Source organism: Aquarana catesbeiana, linkage group LG04, assembly GCF_042186555.1.
Source record: "Aquarana catesbeiana isolate 2022-GZ linkage group LG04, ASM4218655v1, whole genome shotgun sequence".
Lineage (NCBI taxonomy): Eukaryota > Metazoa > Chordata > Amphibia > Anura > Ranidae > Aquarana > Aquarana catesbeiana.
The window spans coordinates 605,530,592-605,551,360 of record NC_133327.1 but is presented as its reverse complement, the minus strand read 5'-3'; the positions used below and the strand labels follow the sequence as shown (position 1 = coordinate 605,551,360).

Genomic DNA, 20,769 nt, shown 5'->3' with positions numbered 1-20,769 from the left:
ACCAGAAGAACCAGAAGATGAAGGAAGATAGAAGAAAGAAGAAGCATTTAAATAAAGGAATTGTCAAAAACTGTCTCTTGTCATTTTTAACATTTTTGACACTTTTTTCGTGAAATGGTAGGGGTACTTATGTACCCCCTTACCATTTCACACAGGGGGGGGCCAGGATCTGGGGGTCACCTTGTTAAAGGGGGCTTCCAGATTCCGATAAGCCCCCCGCCCGCAGACCCCCACAACCACCGGCCAGGGTTGTGGGGATGAGGCCCTTGTCCTCATCAACATGGGGACAAGGTGTTTTAGGGGGCTACCCCAAAGCACCCTCCCAATGTTGAGGGCATGTGGCCTGGTACGGTTCAGGAGGGAGGGGGGGCCGCACTCTCGTCCCCCCCTCTTTTCCTGCGGCCTGCCAGGTTGCGTGCTCGGATAAGGGTCTGGTATGGATTTTTGGGGGGACCGCACGCCGTTTTTTTTTTTTTTTTTTTGGTGCGGGGTTCCCCTCTAAAATCCATACCAGACCTGAAGGGTCTGGTATGGAATTTAGGGGGAACCCCACGTCATTTTTTTTTTTTAATTTTGGCCGGGGTTCCCCTTAATATCCATACCAGACCTGAAGGGCCTGGTATGGAATTTAGGAGGACTCCCACGTCATTTTTTTTTTTTTAATTTTGGTTCGGGGTTCCCCTTTGGGGAATTCCCATGCCGTTTTTATCAATGAACTTCTATGTGTATTGTCGGCAATGCAATAGCCGCGGGTAGTTTTAAATGAGTTTTTTCCTTTAAAATGTCATTTTGCTGTCAGACTGTTCTAAACACGGGAAACATGCGCCCCTTTACAGGCATACTATAGACACCCCCCAGGTACGAAATTTAAAGGGATATTACACTTTTATTGTTTGACTTTAAGCATTATTAAAATCACTGCTCCTGAAAAAACGGCCGTTTTTAAAACTTTTTTTTGCATTGATCCATGTCCCCTGGGGCAGGACCCAGGTCCCCAAACACTTTTTATGACAATAACTTGCATATTAGCCTTTAAAATTAGCACAACACCCAAGAAGATGTGATAGGGTATGAAAAGAAAGATCCTCCAACAGTAATACTGCCGCTTACCAACTTGTTAGATCTCTTGTTTAAGGAGATCACAAGTGCCTGTGGCTTTATCCCCAGCCCCGTTCTTTGTGCTTGGATAGCTAGATGTTCCCAGACACGCTGCTCAGGATATCCTCAGTGCAACTGGCATTCACTCATTCCCCATGTAAGGATATAAAAGCTTCCATAGTGTAATTCTTTTAAAAACATTTATTAATAAAATAAGCAATATTGCACTTACAATTTATTAGTGGATATAAAAGCGTTTCAGGTAAAAATTGAGCTCTCAATTGCTGCCCATTGCTTCCGGGACAAGCGCGGTATGTGGTTACGTCAGCACGCCGCTCCTCCCTACGCCGTTTCATCACAGATAACGTCTTTTTTTTTTCCGTTTTGATCCAACGGTGGGACATTGAATCAGTGTGACGTGATCACAGGAGGCAGGACATTGTTACTGTGACCCAGGCATACAGCTCCATGACACACGGAGATCGCCGCTCTGATCCGGGCACTGGCAGGCTGCACGACGGGCAGTGGTGAGGCTGCATCCACAGACACTGGCAGGCTGCATGATAGGCACAGGCAGGCTGCTTGACAGGCACTGGTGAGTCTGCATCTAACGGCAGAGACAGGCTGCATCTAATGGGCACAGGTGAGGCTGCATCGATCTCTTGTATCATGTCTGCAGTCTCTGATCATCTCCGGTAGCAGGTCTGCAGTCTCTGACCATCTCCGGTAGCAGGTCTGCAGTCTCTGACCATCTCCGGTAGCAGGTCTGCAGTCTCTGACCATCTCCGGTAGCAGGTCTGCAGTCTCTGACCATCACCGGTAGCAGGTCTGCAGTCTCTGACCATCACCGGTAGCAGGTCTGCAGTCTCTGACCATCTCCGGTAGCAGGTCTGCAGTCTCTGACCATCTCCGGTAGCAGGTCTGCAGTCTCTGACCATCTCCGGTAGCAGGTCTGCAGTCTCTGACCATCTCCGGTAGCAGGTCTGCAGTCTCTGACCATCTCCTGTAGCAGGTCTGCAGTCTCTGACCATCTCCTGTAGCAGGTCTGCAGTCTCTGACCATCTCCTGTAGCAGGTCTGCAGTCTCTGACCATCTCCTGTAGCAGGTCTGCAGTCTCTGACCATCTCCTGTAGTAGGTCTGCAGTCTCTGACCATCTCCTGTAGTAGGTCTGCAGTCACTGACCATCTCCTGTAATATGTCTGTTCAGCTTGCAACGGACTAGTCTGTACAAAAGGATTTGCACTGAATATATATTATTGATGTACAAAAATATCAGTGGTTCCCAGGAACTGGTTCACATATTGGCAGGCTCGACTTGCATTGTAACATCACAGACATGGACTCCACCCCACGCGTTTCGTCAGAGCTGACGTCATCGGGGCAGAATATAAAGTCAAAACAAATAGACAAGTAAAATACAGATGGTGTATCACATAAGTGTCAAAATAGCAAGTATAAAGAAAGCTACACATACAGGGCTGAAAAAATTTAACAAGGTGTGGGATATATGGTTAGACTCTGATACCACTGTGACTCAACAGCAAGACCCTGACACTAATCTACCCTAATAAGTCCTATACAGGTGGAGGTAAGGGTCCACATATCCTACAGATATGGCAATGTGGCCACACAGTACGTTCCCTACGCACCTCGGGGACTGACACAGCAGAGATGAGTAAATGCTTAAGGGGTTGTTGACAAGGGATTTTTTTCCCCAACACCCATACTGTTAAGTGAGTGAGCATCTTCCATCCTTTTTATTTAAGCAGCAAGTTTTGGGATGTTAAGTTTTATGTTGTTGCTGTTATGTATGTTCTAGTTAGGTTTTCCTTGTTGCGCTTTTTTTTTAGTTTTTTGTTTTGAGCTGGGGTATGCCTAGAGGCTCTGTATCTTTACCATTTTTTCCTTTTGCTTTAACAAAAACAATAAAAACAATTACATTTTTTTTAAATAAATAAAAAATGGTACGTAAAAAGAAGTTCAATTAAGAACAGCAATAGGTACCCATTATATACCATGCCCGCTAGTGGGACATACCAGTGCTACATCTGGGAACCCCCTTGTTCCATATCAGCCACTCAGTTTTAACAGGAAATAAACTCAAGATCACAATCTATGATAAATTAAGCAGTACCATGCCATTGCCCAACAAATCAAAGGAGACATAATATAGGGAGAAGGTAGAGAAGAGAAAAGCAGAAAGAAAAAAGGGAGAGGCCGAAGCCCATTCAAAGGCCCTTCCGGTCGCCATGATGCCTATCATATAGTCAAAGGTTGTAGGTAATGGATCCAGGGATCCAAAATCCTCTCAAACCTTGAGGCAGTATCTTTCAATAATCAGCTGTTTTAACAGCACTAGGAAATAGCTTTGAGACTATCACTGCAAGGCAAATGTAACACAAATTAAAGTGTTACTAAACCCATAACAGTAAAATCAGTCTGTAGATGCAGTAAAGTATGCTTGTTATACTCACTGTGGAACCTAAGGGTTCAATCCTCTGCACTGTGTAAAAAATGGTTTGATCCAGTCTTCTCTGATCCTCACCTCCTTCCACAGTCCCCAATCCATCCATCCATGCCCTGATAGAACAGAGCCTTCAGGGCAAGCTGCACATGCTCAGTTTGGTGTGTATTGCTAGAGTTTTTTTTTGTTCTTGGGATAGTGCATGTGATCAGCACAAGGCCAGTCAGCACTGTCCAGACAGAGGATCGGGGGTCCTGCAGCCTCAAAGGACAGTCAGAGTAGAATGAAAACTCGTCCTACACGCTTTAACTAGACACTGACAGAAGTCAGAAGACTGCTATATACTGCTGATACGAAAAGGTATTTAGCAGTTTATATTTACTAAAATAATTGCATTTCCATGTTCTGTGTACTGTGGGAGACCAGATATAGTAAATGCAGGGTCCTGGGTTTTAGTAACACTTTAACATTACCTATTTTTTTCAATTAACTGAAAAACATAACTTTTTAAAGAACACTGTTTTACCCATTAGATTCTTCCCCAGCACGTTTCAACATTCTGTAGACACAGCTGTAATTTTCTTTCAGCAATTAGCAAAGTTTGATAATTTCCCACTGGACACAAGGCATATTTCAACAGCTTGCAAAGACATGATTGAGATTCGTGATTAATGAGAATAAAACATGCTGGGGTGAGAGAGTCAAAATAAACTGGTGTGCTGCCCCTAGCAGAAAGGCTCTTTAACCAAAGAAATGGCCCGGCTATGAGAATAAGAAAGAAAAGATGTTTGCAAAAGTCGAACACTATGAAATAAAGCGTGTGAGTGAATAGATTTCATGGAATATACAGAGAAATTGAGTACTGTCCGTGATACTTTTTTTATTTGCACTAACATACAATTTTTCAGGACAAGCTTTCGGGGTATGTCCCCTTCTTCAAGGCACCTTGAAGAAGGGGACATACCCCGAAAGCTTGTCCTGAAAAATTGTATGTTAGTGCAAATAAAAAAAGTATCACGCACAGTACTCAATTTTCTCTGTCACAATTGCACTAATACGGCTACAATCAAATCATATGGAATACACATAAATTTAACATGACTTGACCGTGCCTGAAAAGTGCATAAGATAGTAATGGTGCTAAAGTGTAGGCACATTGTGGTGGACCCTTCAAACTATGGGGGAGATTTACAAAAACTGGTGCACACAGAATTTGGTTACCATGCACACCTGCACCAATCAGCTTTTAACTTCAGCTTGTTCAATTAAGCTTTGACAATAAAACCTAGAAGCTGATTACTATGCACAACTGCACCAGATTCTGTGTGCACCAGTTTTAGTAAATTTCCCCGTGTCCCCTGGGAGCCCCTCAGATCCTAGGGCCAAGCTATACACAGGATCTTGACATTTCTTTAAGTTCAGAATAAACCCTGCTCACTCTAATGCAATGGTTAACAGCTTGAGAGTTTATCATCCATTCTGCTAGTGGCATTTAACAGAAAAATGTTAGGGTGAGATTTTTCTGGTCCAAAGGAAATGTTTAATCTGGAGAAATCAAGGCAGCCTGGGGTTAGGATCCAAGGGGCTTCCCATGGACCACTATGGGTATGTGCTGGCAACGCAAGGTGCTTACACTTCAAAACTGTTATCTTATAAAGTTTTCAGGCTAGGTCTGGTTCACATTAAGTTGCTAGGAGTGGGCAATTTTGGAAAAACATATGGAGAACATTTTTATTGTCTTAATAAGCTTCCCTGACATTCCATATGTGATGCATTTTTAAGCTTAGCCTTCTAAATACCCATTTTTGCCATAAGATAGCATACATATACGAATAGTAATGATGTTAAAAATATGAGATTTTCAAAGTAAATAAAAAAAATATTGGCTAGCCACATATGGCTTGATGTCAGCCTAGGTGAGGCAAGTATCCTTGGAGGCTATATCAAGCATTTCAGACTTTGTAAACACTCATTGCAACTGGACGTGGCCAATTGTTTCACAATGAAAAATGGGAAGGTGTTAAACATGTGCATGCAGTTCTTGTCCATCAGTTGTATGTTGTGATCAGTTCTGGTGGATTCCAGGACAAAATACATCAGATTAATGTATGCCTGAGTTCCACTCATACTTGGCAGAAGAGATACTGCACTGTCTGAGTCAGTCACCTACCAATACACAGGACACATATGAATACCGCATCATGCTCAGCAAGAGTAAGATAAAAGCAGAATTACCATGCAAATCAAGTGGAACATTATCTTGAAAGGCTGAACTCTGATCCTAAATAATCACAAGGGATTATAAAATTCACTTTGTGTGTACCTGTAAACGTAGCAATGACATCACTGTGCTGCACATAGCCTGTGTAGACAACAGAGCTTTGGGAGGGATGCAGTAGGCCCACCCAATATGCGCTGTCTACAGAAAAATACAGGAGGGGGGGCGCCAGTCAACCTGCCCAAGGAGAAAGAGCGCCAGGGACCGGTTTTTATTCCTGCACAGAGACAAACTTTCACACTGGATTACAGCACAGGTCTGAAAGAAAGACACAAAGCTCACCAAGTTTAAAATAAGAGTATACATTAAGGTTGCCAGATTCTTAAAATTAAATCCAGGAACACCCTACTAACTAATTTATGCCCATAAAACCCTAATTTGTAGCCACTCCTAAAAAATCCTCACCCACAAAATCCACACTGACATTTTTTTTTACATGCCCTGTAAAAATTGGCCAAAATGGGAATGATGTGCACCTAGCATGTTGTGGGTGTGGCCAAATAGTGGTGAAAGTGGGCAGGAAGTAAAAGTGTATGCTTACATAAAACATGAATCTTTGCTGTTATGGGTCAAGAGAGTGAAAGCATAGAGTTCAGGGGTCAGGATTAAGTAATGAATAGAGTTCAGGGGTCAGGATTAAGTAACAAATAGAGTTCTGGGGTAAAGGATTAAGTAATGAATAGAGTTCAGGGGTCAGGATTAAGTAATGAATAGAGTTCAGGGGTCAGGATTAAGTAATAAATAGAGTTCAGGATTAAAGCGGCAGTAAACGCGCTGACTTTTTTTTTTTCCCTACACCTGTAAGGGAAAAGGCATAATGAGCTAGTATGCACCGCATACTAGCTCATCATGAGATACTTACCTTAGAACGAGGCGCCGGCATCTCACCCGGTCCACGCCAAGGGAGCTGACATTTCCCCTCGGCATGCGCGCGGGAGACTTCTTTCCGGCAAGGTCCGGCGCCTGCCGAGCTTTCAGCCGAGAATCCCCTGTGCGCATTCGCTGCTGCAGTCAGTGGCTCATTGCGAGGGGAACATCTCCTAAACCATACAGGTTTAGATTTTTTTTTACCTACAGGCAAGCCTTATTATAGGCTTACCTGTAGGTAAAAGTTTAAAAAATAAGTATACAACCGCTTTAGGTAACGCACAGAGCTCAGGATTTAAGAGTGCACAGGGTGCAGGGGTAAGGATTATGTAAAGCAGAGGCTTCACAGGTCAAGATTGAGTAACAGAGCGTTTAGTGGATTAGGAATTTAAGGAACAGATAAACAGCAAGGAATTCACAGATTGCAACTTGTCTCAATCATCCGCAGGAGCCCAGAATTGTCCTGGGAAGCCGAGTGGTGTAGTAGGAAGTTTGCAGTACTCAGGCTCCAGCTCATCACACTACAAGCATCAATTCAAAATGGCATGGCTGGAGTGGTGTGTATATGCAAGACAGCAATAATCTCTGTGCACGTGCAGGGTGCTCTAGTGACAATTTTAACTTCTGCTTAAGGGATGATACAAGTCAGAGCCTGCGCACTGAAAACTTCACTGTGCCCAGCTCCCGGTACAAATCTGGGGATGCCCATTTCCAGGGGACAGACTCCTCATAACGAGGACTGTACCCAGAAAACATTGACAAATGGCAACCTTAATACGCATGTCTCTTGTAATTAAACAATATTTGCTGATTGCGAAGTTTAGCTTTAATTATTAGGAGACTAATCAGATTGGATAAATCTATATGCAAAGTAATTCACACAGTTTCTTTTGATTCAGACAGAATGCACCTTTGTTTATGTCAGATATTTAAATTGTAAACGATCACCTTGTAAAGCAACCCATTCATTTTAAAATTGAAATGAAAGGCAAAATATTAGTGTATAGATATATATATATATATATATATATATATATATATATATATATATATATATATATATATATATATATATATATATATATATATATATATATATATATATATATTTATATTAAAAAAAAAAAAAAAAAAAAACACATTATAAATATTTTTTTTTTCTTTTTTATAAGTGATCACATTCCCTCTGTTCTCAGCTGCATAAGAGCCGGGGGAGGAGAAGCAGCAGTACACTGAACTCTCCAGTGAATGGCTGTGCAGGGAAGCGAGTCAGGGCTAGTCTGATCACTGGAGGAGAGCAGGCTGAGTTCCCAGAATAGCTAAAGAACTGACCAGGTGTGCTCTCCTGTTTAGTGTGGGCAGGTTCTAATAGGAAAGCAGAGGGACTAGCAAGAACACCAGGGATTTCACACAAAGAAAGCAATATAAAGAGAACCGGATGCTTTTTCATACAGGTACATGGTACAGCAGGCACTTTGAAATGCTGGTGTAATATGAAATGCTGGTGTAACAAACACTTTCAAGTATGACTATGACTAAAGGCAAAAGATTTTTTTTTTAGTTTTGGATAGAGTGGAGAGAGATTTGAACACCTGTCAGTTTTTAGTGCTTTCTGTGTCCCTGTTAGGTAGATTCACCCTCTCCATTTATCCTGTTTACCATTTTCATTTAAAGTGAAAAAGAAAATCCCAAATTTTGGGTTGTCCCTTGAAAAGTAATTGAGAGGATATCTTCCAATGGGGACACTAGTTATGGTGACCTGGCAGTCCCCAAGGAATTCCCTTAATTTGCAGGGATTTCCTCTCAAATCTTGTTTGGCTATGGGACAGGAAGCAAAGGTAAATCTCCGCAATGGGACACAGATGGAGTTATAACCCTCCTTTGCTCTATCCAAAATGATTTAAAAAAAAAAAAACTCTGCCTATAATTCTACTTTAAGTAAATTATTATTCTGACAATGCAACTTTAGTCCGAATACACCTTTATAGCCCTCTGATCCCTCCTGTATTGAATTGTATTGTAACTGTACTGTCTTGCCCCTATGTAAAGCGCTGCGTAAACTGTTGGCGCTATATAAATCCTGAATAATAAATTATTATTATAAAGGATTTTTATAGCGCCAACAATTTGCACAGTGCTTTACAACATGGGGCAAACAGTACAGTTACAATACAATTTAATACAGGAGGAATCATAGGGCCCTGCTCGTTAGAGCTTACAATCTAGAAGGGAGGGTCAAGTGATACAAAAGCTAATAGCTAGGGGGGATGATCTGATGGAGAAAGTACAGTTGTTAGGTGGCGGCTGGATAGGCTTCTCTGAAGAGAAGGGTTTTCAGGGATTGTCAAAAAGCAAGCAGAGTAGGAGATAGTTAGACAGATTTGGGTAGGGAGTTCCAGAGGAAGGGAGAGGCTCGGAATAAGTCCTGGAGGCAAGCATGGGAGGAGGAGATGAGGGAACTAGAGAGCAGGAGGTCTTTGGAGGAACGTAGGAAACTAGTAGGTTGGTGTTTTGAGACTAGGTTAGGTATGTAGCTGGGGGCCGAGTTGTGGATGGCTTTGTGAGTTATAAGAATTTTGAATTTAATTTGTTGGGTGAGTGCAAGCCAGTGGAGGGATTGGCAGAGAAGGGTAGCAGACCGAGCAATTGGTAAGGTGGATGAGCCTGGCAGCAGCATTCATGATGGACTGAAGGGGGGATAGACTATGTGAAGGTAATCCCGTGAGGAGGGAGTTGTAGTGGTCGAGGTGGGAGATGACCAGGGAGTGAACTAGGAGTTTTGTGGTCTCATTGGTTAGGGAGGGGCGTATTTTAATACTTACTTAACAATTCACTTAATAATAATAATATTCGATTCAGATATCAAAATTATCAGTCTGAAAACCAAAATAAGCAAGGTATGTGTCATAACAGCAGACAAATGTAATGTCCACATAATCAGCAATCTTCTTATATATTGTCACATAATGAAAGCCATAATAACTAGAGCACTGGTAAGGCAATGTTGGCTAGTTGGAGATCCCCTGCCCAGTGTGGATCTAATAATAAAGCTCTAAGTGAATACAAGCAGACTATCTTGTCAACATTCCTCACAACATGAAAGAAAAAAAAAAAAAGTCTTTATGCTTGAAGGAGCGCTGTGTGAAATTTCCTCCATTTGCTTCCAGAAGCAATTTGAAAATTGCTTTTCTAAACAGCAATGCTAATAGCTGCTCAATATAATACCCCATTCTAAAGAGCAGGCAAGGTTGCCTTTCTCATCTTGTTCTCCATGTGCCATTACGACTCACCGGGTCAATCTGGGTTTAAGAGATTGCAGCCAGTAAGTAGAAATTCAAACAATGCCTAAGAAACATATCAATAATGACAAGTGATTTGAAAGAAAGTGTATGCATCCGGATAGGGATTGAGCACTTATCTCGATACATATCCTATCTAGCATCAGATTACTGGGGTGAATAACGAGGATAAAAACTGCATCAATTGTTCCGTTTCATGCATGGGGCAAGCTAAACACATTATGTGTCGCAATTTCGCCAAATGTGCCTCCCATTATGTACTGAGCCCTGTTAAATCGCTATGCCATGGCAGATTATGCTCTGCACTGTTGGCATTTGCTTACAATGTGAATACATAATCCATTGAGGTATGTTTATGGAGGAAAATGATGCTTGGATATATTGTAGAGGGTGGATAGCAGTTTTCATCAAGAACCACACACTGGGACCGATTTACTAAAACTAGAGACTGCAAAATCTGGTGCAGCATAGAAACCAATCAGCTTTCAGGTTTTATAGTCAAAGCTTAATTGAACAAACTGAAGTTAGAAGTTGATTGGCTACCATAAGCAGCTGCACCAGATTTTGCACTCTCCAGTCTAATGCCGGACATACACGGTTCGAATTTCGAAAGAATTTTCTTTCGAAAATCGTATGAAGAATTTTCACACCATTAGTGGGCTGGCTGCAACAACGGCCGATTTTCGTGCGGCAACCAAATCTGAGGAATCGGACATGTTGGAAATTTCTTGAAAAACAAACGATTTTCCAATCAATGACGGGAGAATCGTGCGAGAAATGTAATAAGAAAAGAAAATTTACGGAAAGAAAAGAAGATTCCCGCCCACGAAAATTCTTTTCTGTAGCAACATGAGGTGAAAGACTTTCGAAAATCAATGGCGGCATCATCGGATCACAAAAAAAATGAACTTTCTGATTTTGAAAAGAAACTTAATTTGAAATTCGACCATGTATGGCCTGCTTTAGTGAATCAACCCCATTGTCCTCTTAGGGATCACATACCTCAATTGACCTTTGTCGCAAATATGGATAAGCGACCACCAGCTTACTGCGGCTGAAATGGACATCTGCCAGCTCACTAAACTGCTTTGGTTTAGTGTGTGAAGAGACCTTTACTACCCCCACCCCCTCACCTTTTCACTCTTTTCCTTTCCTACTTGATTCCACTTTTTTTTCCCCATTTCCAATTCAAATTTTTATCACCCACAGCCTTCATTAAAGTTGATGTAAACCCTCTCATATACCCAGTGAGGTGAATAGCCCCAGATGATACACAGAGATTAAACAAATCCTCCTACATAAGTTTTACTTGTTTATCTGCTCTTTCGCTTTCTATGCTCTTTAGAAAGTGCAGATCATGTTAAAAATCTTTCTTCCTCTTTCAGCAGCACATAGGGCTGGGTGGGGATACTGGACTTACCCTGTGTGTGAGCTGATTGGAGGAAAGGGACACACCCCCCTTCACAGAGGAGCAAAGGAACATGCAGAGCTGTAGTCTGGATAGACAAGCTCCCTGCTAAGCTCCCTCCCCAACACAAATTTTCAGCTCATGTTATCTCATGTGTCGGAGAACTTGATATTTGAGAACTTGAGCTGATAACAGAGGAACGAAGCGCCAGAGAGAAGCAACACATAGAGCTTTGGAGAGAGACAAGTAAACACTACATATATGTTCTTAGTTCAACTTTCATGAATGGGGTTTACAACTACGTTAAGCCTTAACACAGGTCCCTTAGTGCACTCATCGGGCATAACTGATCACCACAGGGGAGGATCATTTTTGCTGGGATGCAAAGCATAGTGGCTACAGCATGTGTAAACTTCCATACAGCTGTCTTTGCAGGTTGGTATAGGAAACATGGTGGTGGTGGTGGTGGTGGGGGGGCCTGGGTCCAACCATCTGTTTTTACCACCCCCCCCAACCGCAAACAAGGTCTTGAGGCTCATTCAAACAACCAGGTAGGAGCAAAAAAAAAAAAAAAACAGGTGGTTGAGATTCAATTTTATCATCCCCAATCACCCACCTGAACAAGGAGGTGCTGCTGCTCAGGGCTGTACATATGGCAAAAATTAAATGACATGTCACCATGAATGGGGCTGTACCAGAACTGCCTTGCAGCCACATGCAATGCATGTGGATGCAGTGTGGTGGGTCAGCATTTTCAGGGTTAAAACAGGCACTGTGGAGGCGACATATGATCCCCTCACTGCCTGTCAAACACCAGCAATGATAACCACACACCTGAATAAACCCTTTTAGCTCTCTTCCTCCCTCAGAACCCCCCTGGAGCCCCTTTAGTTTCATGCACCTTCAAAGCCCACCCCCTTTCCTTCATCCCACTGACTATTAGCCCCATTTCTTTTGTAGGAAGCCACGCTAACAAAGAAGTGATCAATTAAATACCATGTGGACTTAAAATTGATAGAAATACAATAGTGAAATACACAAATCGAGTGAAAAGTTAATAAACAATAAATAAAATCTAAAGTTCATGCATAAAGCTGAAAAAAGTCCCACCACAAAAAGTGAATCCAAAATGATTCTGGGATATGACAGCACAAAATCCCAAATAAGTCCCAAATCGGATGTCCAAGCAGAGGAAACACCACGTGTTATTTCACCCAACATGCATAGATGTTTATCAGAGCTTGTGTGACTCTCTATTTGGAGATGTCAGAAAACGCTTGTGTGAGTGAAACCTCAATGCGTGATCCAGGGTCCACCAGCGGGCCTCCACTGACAGGGTTCCCTGTAACCTGAAAATTATTTAAAGGGTTCCTCTGGGGTAAAAAGGTTGAGAAAGGCTGCTCTATATTAAATAGAACTGACTGTCTTAAAATAAACCTGCTATACTATTCCCATGAGAGCACCTGAGCATCAGCGCCAGCTGTAAGCTACCAAGCTACTAAGAAGGATACCAGTACATCACATGTACGTAGAGCTGCACGATTAATCGTTAAGAATCCAGTATGTGATTTTTTTCCCCCTCACAATCTTAACAAAACATTTTCCCAATTCTATTCAGAGTTCTCTGCTCAAGTATACAGCTGTCAAAAAACAAAACAAAACAAAACAAATCTAAACAAAACAAAACAAAAAAAACAAAAAAAAAAACAGGCTGTCTGCCAAGTTTCACAACATTCCTCAGCAGTGGAGCTAACTATACATTACAACATTGTAACACTGTGTTCTTTTAATCATAGGAATTAACTTCAGTCTGTAAATGAGGGAAGTTTAACCACTTAAAGACCAAAACCTTTTTCTGACACTCGTTGGTTTCAAGTGAAAATCATTATTTTTTTTTGCTAGAAAATTACTTAGAACCCCCAAATATTATATATATTTTTTAGCAGAGACCCTAGAGAATAAAATGGGGGTTGTTGCAATATTTTATGTCACACTGTATTTGCGCAGCGGTCTTTCAAATGCAATTTGTAAAATATACACTTTAATGAATTAAAATTAAAAAAATGATGATGTCACGCCATGAGAATCGTGATCTTTATTCTAAGCAAAAAAAAAATTGTGATACGTATTTTTCACAGAATCCTGCAGCTCTACATGTACAGGTACATTGTTTTTCAGTTGTACTGTTCATTATGTAATATTTTTTAAACAGTATACCCCTGAAGCATATCTCAAAGCAATATATACACATTTTACTGTGTTTTCTCTCTTTAAAATAACCTGCAAGTACAGGAAAAATACCAATTGATCTGTCAAACATGCACTCCACTTCCAAGTCTTGTAATGGGCTGTCTTTCCCCTACAGCCTGTCAAAGTGCAGAAGTTTCACAGGATCTCTCAGCTCTGAAAAGCAGGGGGCAGAGAGCAGAGACAGTTTTCTGTCCTTCAGGTTTTGGGGGGGGGGGTTGATCTATGGCCAGTAGGAATAGAAAATGCCCCATCATCAGTGCCCCATCATTGGTATCAGTGGGAAGAACAGTGCCCCACCATTGGTATCAGAGAGAGGAATAGTGCCCCATTGTTGGTATCAGTGGGAGGAATATTGTCCCATTATTGGTATCAGTGGGAGGAATAGTGTCCCATTATTGGTATCAGTGGGAGGAATAGTGCCCCATCATTGGTATCAGTGGGAGGAATAGTGCCCCATCATTGGTATTAGTGGGAGGAATAGTTCCTCATTGTTTATATCAATGAGAAGAATAATGCCCCATTGTATTTTGTCAGTAGAGGGAGTGGTACTCCATCATTGGTGTCAGCTGGTGGAATAATGCCCCAAGGGCCAGATAAAGGCAAGCAATGGGCCATATCCATCCCCTGGGCAGCAGTTGGGAGACCATTGCTATAGAGGGGTATGCCTTGTTCATATTTTATGTCTGAGTTTTACAACCACTTTAAGCCTTGTACACACAATGAGAATATTGGACGAATGATTGTCCGTTTTTTTCTCGCATGCTATTCTCATATCAAAAATAAATAGCTTAATAAAGTTGAGAAAAGTCTTGTAAGACAGAATACAACTTTGGAAGTAATGCAATGTATTGTATTGTATTGTAATGTAATATATCCTTTTGTTTCCAAGCATGTGCGTTCTTAGTCTCGATTTGTTTCGTATAAATGCTATACTAATTACACAAAAATCATGTGTTCTGTTATCTTACGGGTCTATTTGTTGTGATCGGCATTAGAAGGCTGTGTACTAGCAGATAACAGATAATTATTGGACGTTTGCTCCAAATGCTGTGTTTTTTGTACAATGTTCTCATCATGTGTTCTAGGCATTATTCAGGTAAAAGGCAGCTTTTGGTTAATTATGGAAATCCAACCCTCCCCTATCCAAGGATTTAATCAGGACTGAGTGACATTCCTTAACTGGCCATTGGTACCTTCTCACATTAGTAAACCCAATAGCAACGTAAAGTGGTTGTAAACCCTCTGGGACCACTTTTACCTACAGGTAAACCTAGATTAAGGCTTACCTGTAGGTGCAACAAATATCTCCTAAACCTACACAGTTTAGGAGATATTTGCAAAAGACTGGCACCGATCTCTACGGCGCACTGAGCATGCCACTGCTAACAGCAATCATGCCGTTAGTGGCGGATCCCTCGTGCATGCGCAGGAGGGAGCCGCCACTAACGGTATGATCGGCGGGAGCGCGGGACTTTGCCTTACAGGGTGTGGGTTTTTTGGTTTTTTTCCTGCCTTTACTTCCTCGGAGACAAATGGCAGCTCTGTGTCTGAATGGACACACAGAGCTGCAGCTTCGGCTCAGGTGCCCCCATAGCAAGCTGCTTGCTGTGGGGGCACTTGACAGGGGTCAGGGACCAGGAGCAGCGAAGAGGGACCAGAAAAGAGGAGGATCCAGGCTGCTCTGTGCAAATCCACTGCACAGAGCAGGTAAGTACAACATGTTTGTTGTTTAAAAAAAAATAAAAAAAAAAACACAAAGACTTTACAATCACTTTAAGGAACAGGAGATATTCAGTTACACAGCAGACCAAAAGCATGATGTCAAGTGTGCTGATTTTTGTGATGAATGGGACTCCTTATGATATAGATATTCTAACATGGCCACAACTGAAGGATGAGGTATAACAAGACATACCATGGATTAAATTGCTATGCACATGCCTTTAGATTTATACACTACACAAAAATGGAACATAATTATACTTCAAATCTAATAATAAAAAATAAATGCAACAATACCATACAGAATGCATAAAAGTTACCACTATTTTCTTTGAAGAGACACTCTGATGTAGGCTTGTGACAACTATTGCTGACCATTATGTGTCAGAATGAGCTGCTGATTAACAGTGATCCATTCACAGCATTATCTGAGAAACACACAGCCCAATACAATGTCAACATATAGTGCAGACAGGACAGACATCTAAATCCATTTACTAGCTGTGGCTGCATGTATAATCTGACAGCCACAGATATTGGTTAACTTGTCATGAGTGCTAAAGGATCTTGCTGTGTCACTAACCTGTCATTACATGGTATGGTATTGCAATGCATGCATTTAAAACAGTATATATATAAAAAAAAAAAAAAAAAAAAAAACCTGAAATATATATTTATAAATACACCCCTCACATTTTTGTCATGTGACAACACTGAAGAAATGACACTTTGCTACAATGTAGTGATTGTACAGCTTGTACAACAGTGTAAATTTGCTGTCCTCTTAAAATAACTCAACACAGCCATTAATGGCTAAACCACTGGCAACAAAGTGAGTACACCCCTAAGTGAAAATGTCCAAATTGGCCCCAATTAGCCATTTTCTCTCCCCGATGTCATGTGTCTCGTTAGTGTTACATGGTCTCAGGTGTGAATGGGGAGCAGGTGTGTTAAAAATGGTATTTTTTTTCTACTCACCGTAAAATCCCTTTCTCTGGGTTCATTGACGGACACAGCACTTCCAGTCTTGACCTTAAGGTTATATCGCCACCTTCAGGAGTAGGACTAGGCAGAAATAAAAAAAAAACAAAAGCACAGCTCCGCCTAGGGGCGGTAACCCTGCACTCTGCTACAGGCAGCTCAGTTCGTTATAAAGCAGTACAAACACAAACAGGAGGGGTGGGTGCTGTGTCCATCAATGAACTCAGAAAGGGATTTTATGGTGAGTAGAAAAAAAATCCCATTTTCTCTTTCGTTCATTGACGGACACAGCACTTCCAGTCTTAACCTTAGGGACGTCCCAAAGCAGTGCCACAAGAAGGGTGGGAACACAGAAAAAAAATTACCAAAAAATAAACTCCTGCAAAACTTTGCAGCCGAAACACGAATCCGAAGATGTCCCAACATCCACCTTGTAAAAAAGTGAAAGTGAAAGGTGAAGGTGAAAGTGTGTACCGACGACCAGGTAGCCACCTTACACAATTGAGAAACAGATGCTTGATGCCAAAAGGCCCAGGAAGCACTAACTGCCCTGGTAGAATGCGCAGTCACGGGAAAGGGGGGCACCCACCCCCTGATGGCATAAGCCTGGACCACAATCTGTCTGATCCAACGAGAAATAGTGGCCGAAGAAGTCGCCAAGCCCTTCCTCGGACCAGCTGGCACGCGACACTCTGCTCACTGCAGAATGTGAAAACCTCCATTGCTGCTGCTGAGCTCCTCGTCCCCCCCCTGGTGATTGATTTAAGCCACTGTCGTAGCATTGTCTGACTGGATCCTGACTGAATGACCATGCAGCAACTGCGAACAAGTGGACAGGCATATCCTGATCGCATGCAACTCCAGAACGGTGATCGATAGGCGGGACTCCTCCGGCATCCAGCGGCCCTGGGCCGCACAAAGGCCCAAAAATCCCCCCAGCCAGTCAGGCTGGCATCTGTCGTGATCACCGTCCAATGGAGAGGGAGAAACGACTTCCCGGACCGAAGAGTCGGGGACCGTAGCCACCAAAGAAGCGAAGCCCTGGTTAAATGGCCCGCATGGATCTGACAATCCAGAGATGCCAGGGATTTGTCCCATTTGGATAAGATCTCCCTCTGCAAAACCCGAGTGTTAAATTGAGCATACGGAACCGCCTTGAAGGTGGATACCATAAGGCCCAGAACTTGCATACAAAAGCGCAACGACGACCACTTGCGGGACAGCAGCAATCACGCCGTGCAGTGAAGGTTCTGCATTTTGATCGATGGAAGAAAAGCCTTCGCCCTTGCAGAGTCCAGAATCAACCCCAAGTACTCCAGGCATTGGGTCAGGAGCAACACAGACTTCTGAAGATTCAACACCCAGCCAAACTCTTGTAAGGTCGGCATGGTGATCACCACATCGTCTCTCATTTCTGAGGCTGACTCCGCTCTCAGGAGGAGATCGTCCAGGTAGCCCACGATCCCTCGCTGTCTCTGAACCGGAGCCAGCACCTTGGTGAAGACTCTTAGTGCTGACGCCAGGCCAAGGGGAAGTGCCACAAATTGATAGTGCGCGTCCCCGACCGCAAAGCGCAGGAACCGCTGGTGCCCGACGCAGATGGGGACATGCAAGTACACGTCCTTGATGTGCAGGGAGGCCAGGAAACCCCCCTGATGAAGCGCAGCCACCACGGAACGAACATACTCCATCCTGAACCTCCGTACACTCACAAAACAATTGAGGGCCTTGAGATCCAGGATCGGACGAACCCCTTCCTTCTTCGGAACTAAGATCAGATTGGAGTAGAAACCCCAAAACCTTTCCGAAGCTGGTACAGGAACGATCACCCCCCCCCGTAGTAGCAAGTCTTGCACCGCCCCAAACAAAGCCTGCCGACGAGACGGGAGAAGATGAAGATTGGAGGGCAAAAATCTGTCTGGTGGACAAGAAAGAAACTATCTTGTAACCGGACAAAATTAGTTAGCAGACCCTTGGAAAGAGGAGAACTCCACCGGTCTGCAAACCACCGAAGGCGACCCCCCCCCCGTAAGTCGGGCAGGGGTAAATCTTCATGCGGAAGAGGACTTGCCCTCGGGCTTGTTTGGCTTGCGATGCCAAGGACGCTTTTGCCCATCCGCGGGAGCCTTGTTGGGCTGGGAACACTTGCCCGCAGGACTGGGCGGAAGAAAAAGATGCTTGTGAGTGGAAAAAGAGGAGCCCTGCCTACGACGGGGCTCCTTGCCCTTTCTGGAAAAAGAGGGGCCCTGCCTACAACGAGGCTCCTTGCCCTTTCTGGACTGTGGGAGAAAAGTACTTTCCCCCCCAGTGATGTCCTTAATAATGTCGTCCAGAGAGGCTCCAAATAGCCTCCCACCCTGGAAAGGCAATTCCGCCAAAGCTTTCTTAGATGTCTGGTCCGCCGATCAACACTTCAGCAAAAGTCCTTGAACTAACTGGTCTGCCAGTTCCACACAGACTGGGGAAGCTTGCACATTACCCAACTTGCGGTGTAATAACTTAGCCCATTCAGTGTCTGCGACACCAGAGCCGTGGCTAGCACTGGACAAAGAGCTGACACCGCCATTGTAAACATAGACCGAGCAACCGCATCGGCCTGTCGGCAGGATCCTTGAAAGAAGGGGACCCCTCCACCGGAATCATGGTCGCCTTATTTAACCTGGACACTGGAGGATCAACGACTGGAGGGGATGCCCATTTCTTCAAACAGACTCTCCTCAAAAGGGTAACGCACCGAAAATCACCTCGGAACTGAAAAGGAGCGCTGCAGGCGTTCCCAATCCTTGTAAATAAACTAAAAGAGATAATATCTTTCATCCATATAGCTTTAGAGAAAATAAAAAAATACAGTTTTTACCTTTTCAATATGGTACCCAAACCCACTTTTAGAGAGCTATTAAAGTGATTCTAAACAGAGAAGTCTTAAAGCAAAGTTCCAGCCTTTTTTTTTGCTCATTTTTTTTTTAAACCACCTCCATGTTGTTTCCACCTAATCCTATATCCAACGGGATTAGTAGTGAATGTAGGTTTTGTGAAGGCTTTTAAAAAAAAAAAAAAAAACTGACTTTGCTAGGATTCTGGGTTAACTCTCACGCCACTGTACCCCATAGGTATTTATAGCAAGATCTGTTTAATCTTTTTGCATGTTATGTAAATGTGTCTATTGCATGGGATTGCGCCTTAAGGGTGTTTGATGTAATGTGCCTTGTAACTTGGAACCTCACTGCTGACATGTATTTGCTACGTTGGCTTGTTAAAGCTTAATAAACACTCATTTAAAAAAAAAAAACAACTTACCTTGCTGTCCCCACTGAGTGCACTCCCAACTTCAGTGTGGGCATCTGAAGCCCACTGGTATCTTCTGGGATACGGCGCTGCTGGCTATCTTGCACATATGCATATCATACAAAGCGCAGTGCAGCGAGGTGATGCTACAAGCAGCGGATGCCCATTGACTCCTGGGATTGATGAAACCCATATACCAGGAGCCAATGGGCAGGCAGGCGTACATGGCATACCTTGGCGTGGCAAGGCACTGTGGAAGCAGAGGATTAAAACCACAAAAAAAGGTATTTGCACTGCAAGAAAAAAAAAAAAATGTTTTACAGTTCCCTAGAAATCTTTATTTAACAACATATATGTATTTTTTGTGCATCAATATGGTGTGGGCATAGATGACTGACACTTTACAGGTATTAGCAAGTACAGTACATTAGATATATTTAATACTAACATATTAAAACTATGCATTTTTATGAATTTATTAGTGAATGTAATCAATCCACACACTATATCCCACCCGATAGTGTTTAGCAATAGAAGGACATGTAGGTGGAAGAGTGTCATTTACCACTCTGTATACACCCATGTGTGTGTGGCTCTACAGTCACATGGGCTGCACATATAAGAAAAAGGAGGAAATGAAGATCTTAGAAGAAAACTGAAATACAAGCATGCTCAGTAAAGTACACCAGCGTGTCTACACAATCTCAGACTGCAATGGGGGCACAGAGAAGATGAGAGGGACAGCTGAAGGCAGGATCGACCAGGTATATTTCACTTTACACAAAACAAATGCTTTAGTGGCTTTGTAAGTATGCATACTTTGGTATATAGCATGCAATGAGAGTTTTGGGGTTTAAGGACACATAGCCCCATTTCTGGATAGCTGGTATGGATACAAAGCCTTACTTTTGGAGATCTGGTATGGGTACACAGCCCCTCTTCTGAAGAGGTGACATTGGTATTTAGCCCCAATTCTGGAGAGGAGGTATGCGTACAAAGTCCAACTTCTGGTGGGGTGGAATGGTACACAGCCCCATTTCTGGATAGTTGGTATGAATACACAGCCCTGATTTTAGAGAGGTGGTATAGATACACAACCCTTCTTTTGGATGTGTG

General features: G+C 42.9%; 1 protein-coding gene across 5 annotated transcripts in view; it reads right to left on the bottom strand.

Moving 5' to 3' along the window:
* The window catches only part of KIF16B (kinesin family member 16B), a 603,866-nt gene that overhangs the window by 424,822 nt on the left and 158,275 nt on the right, over window positions 1–20,769 (bottom strand). The window lies entirely within an intron of this gene.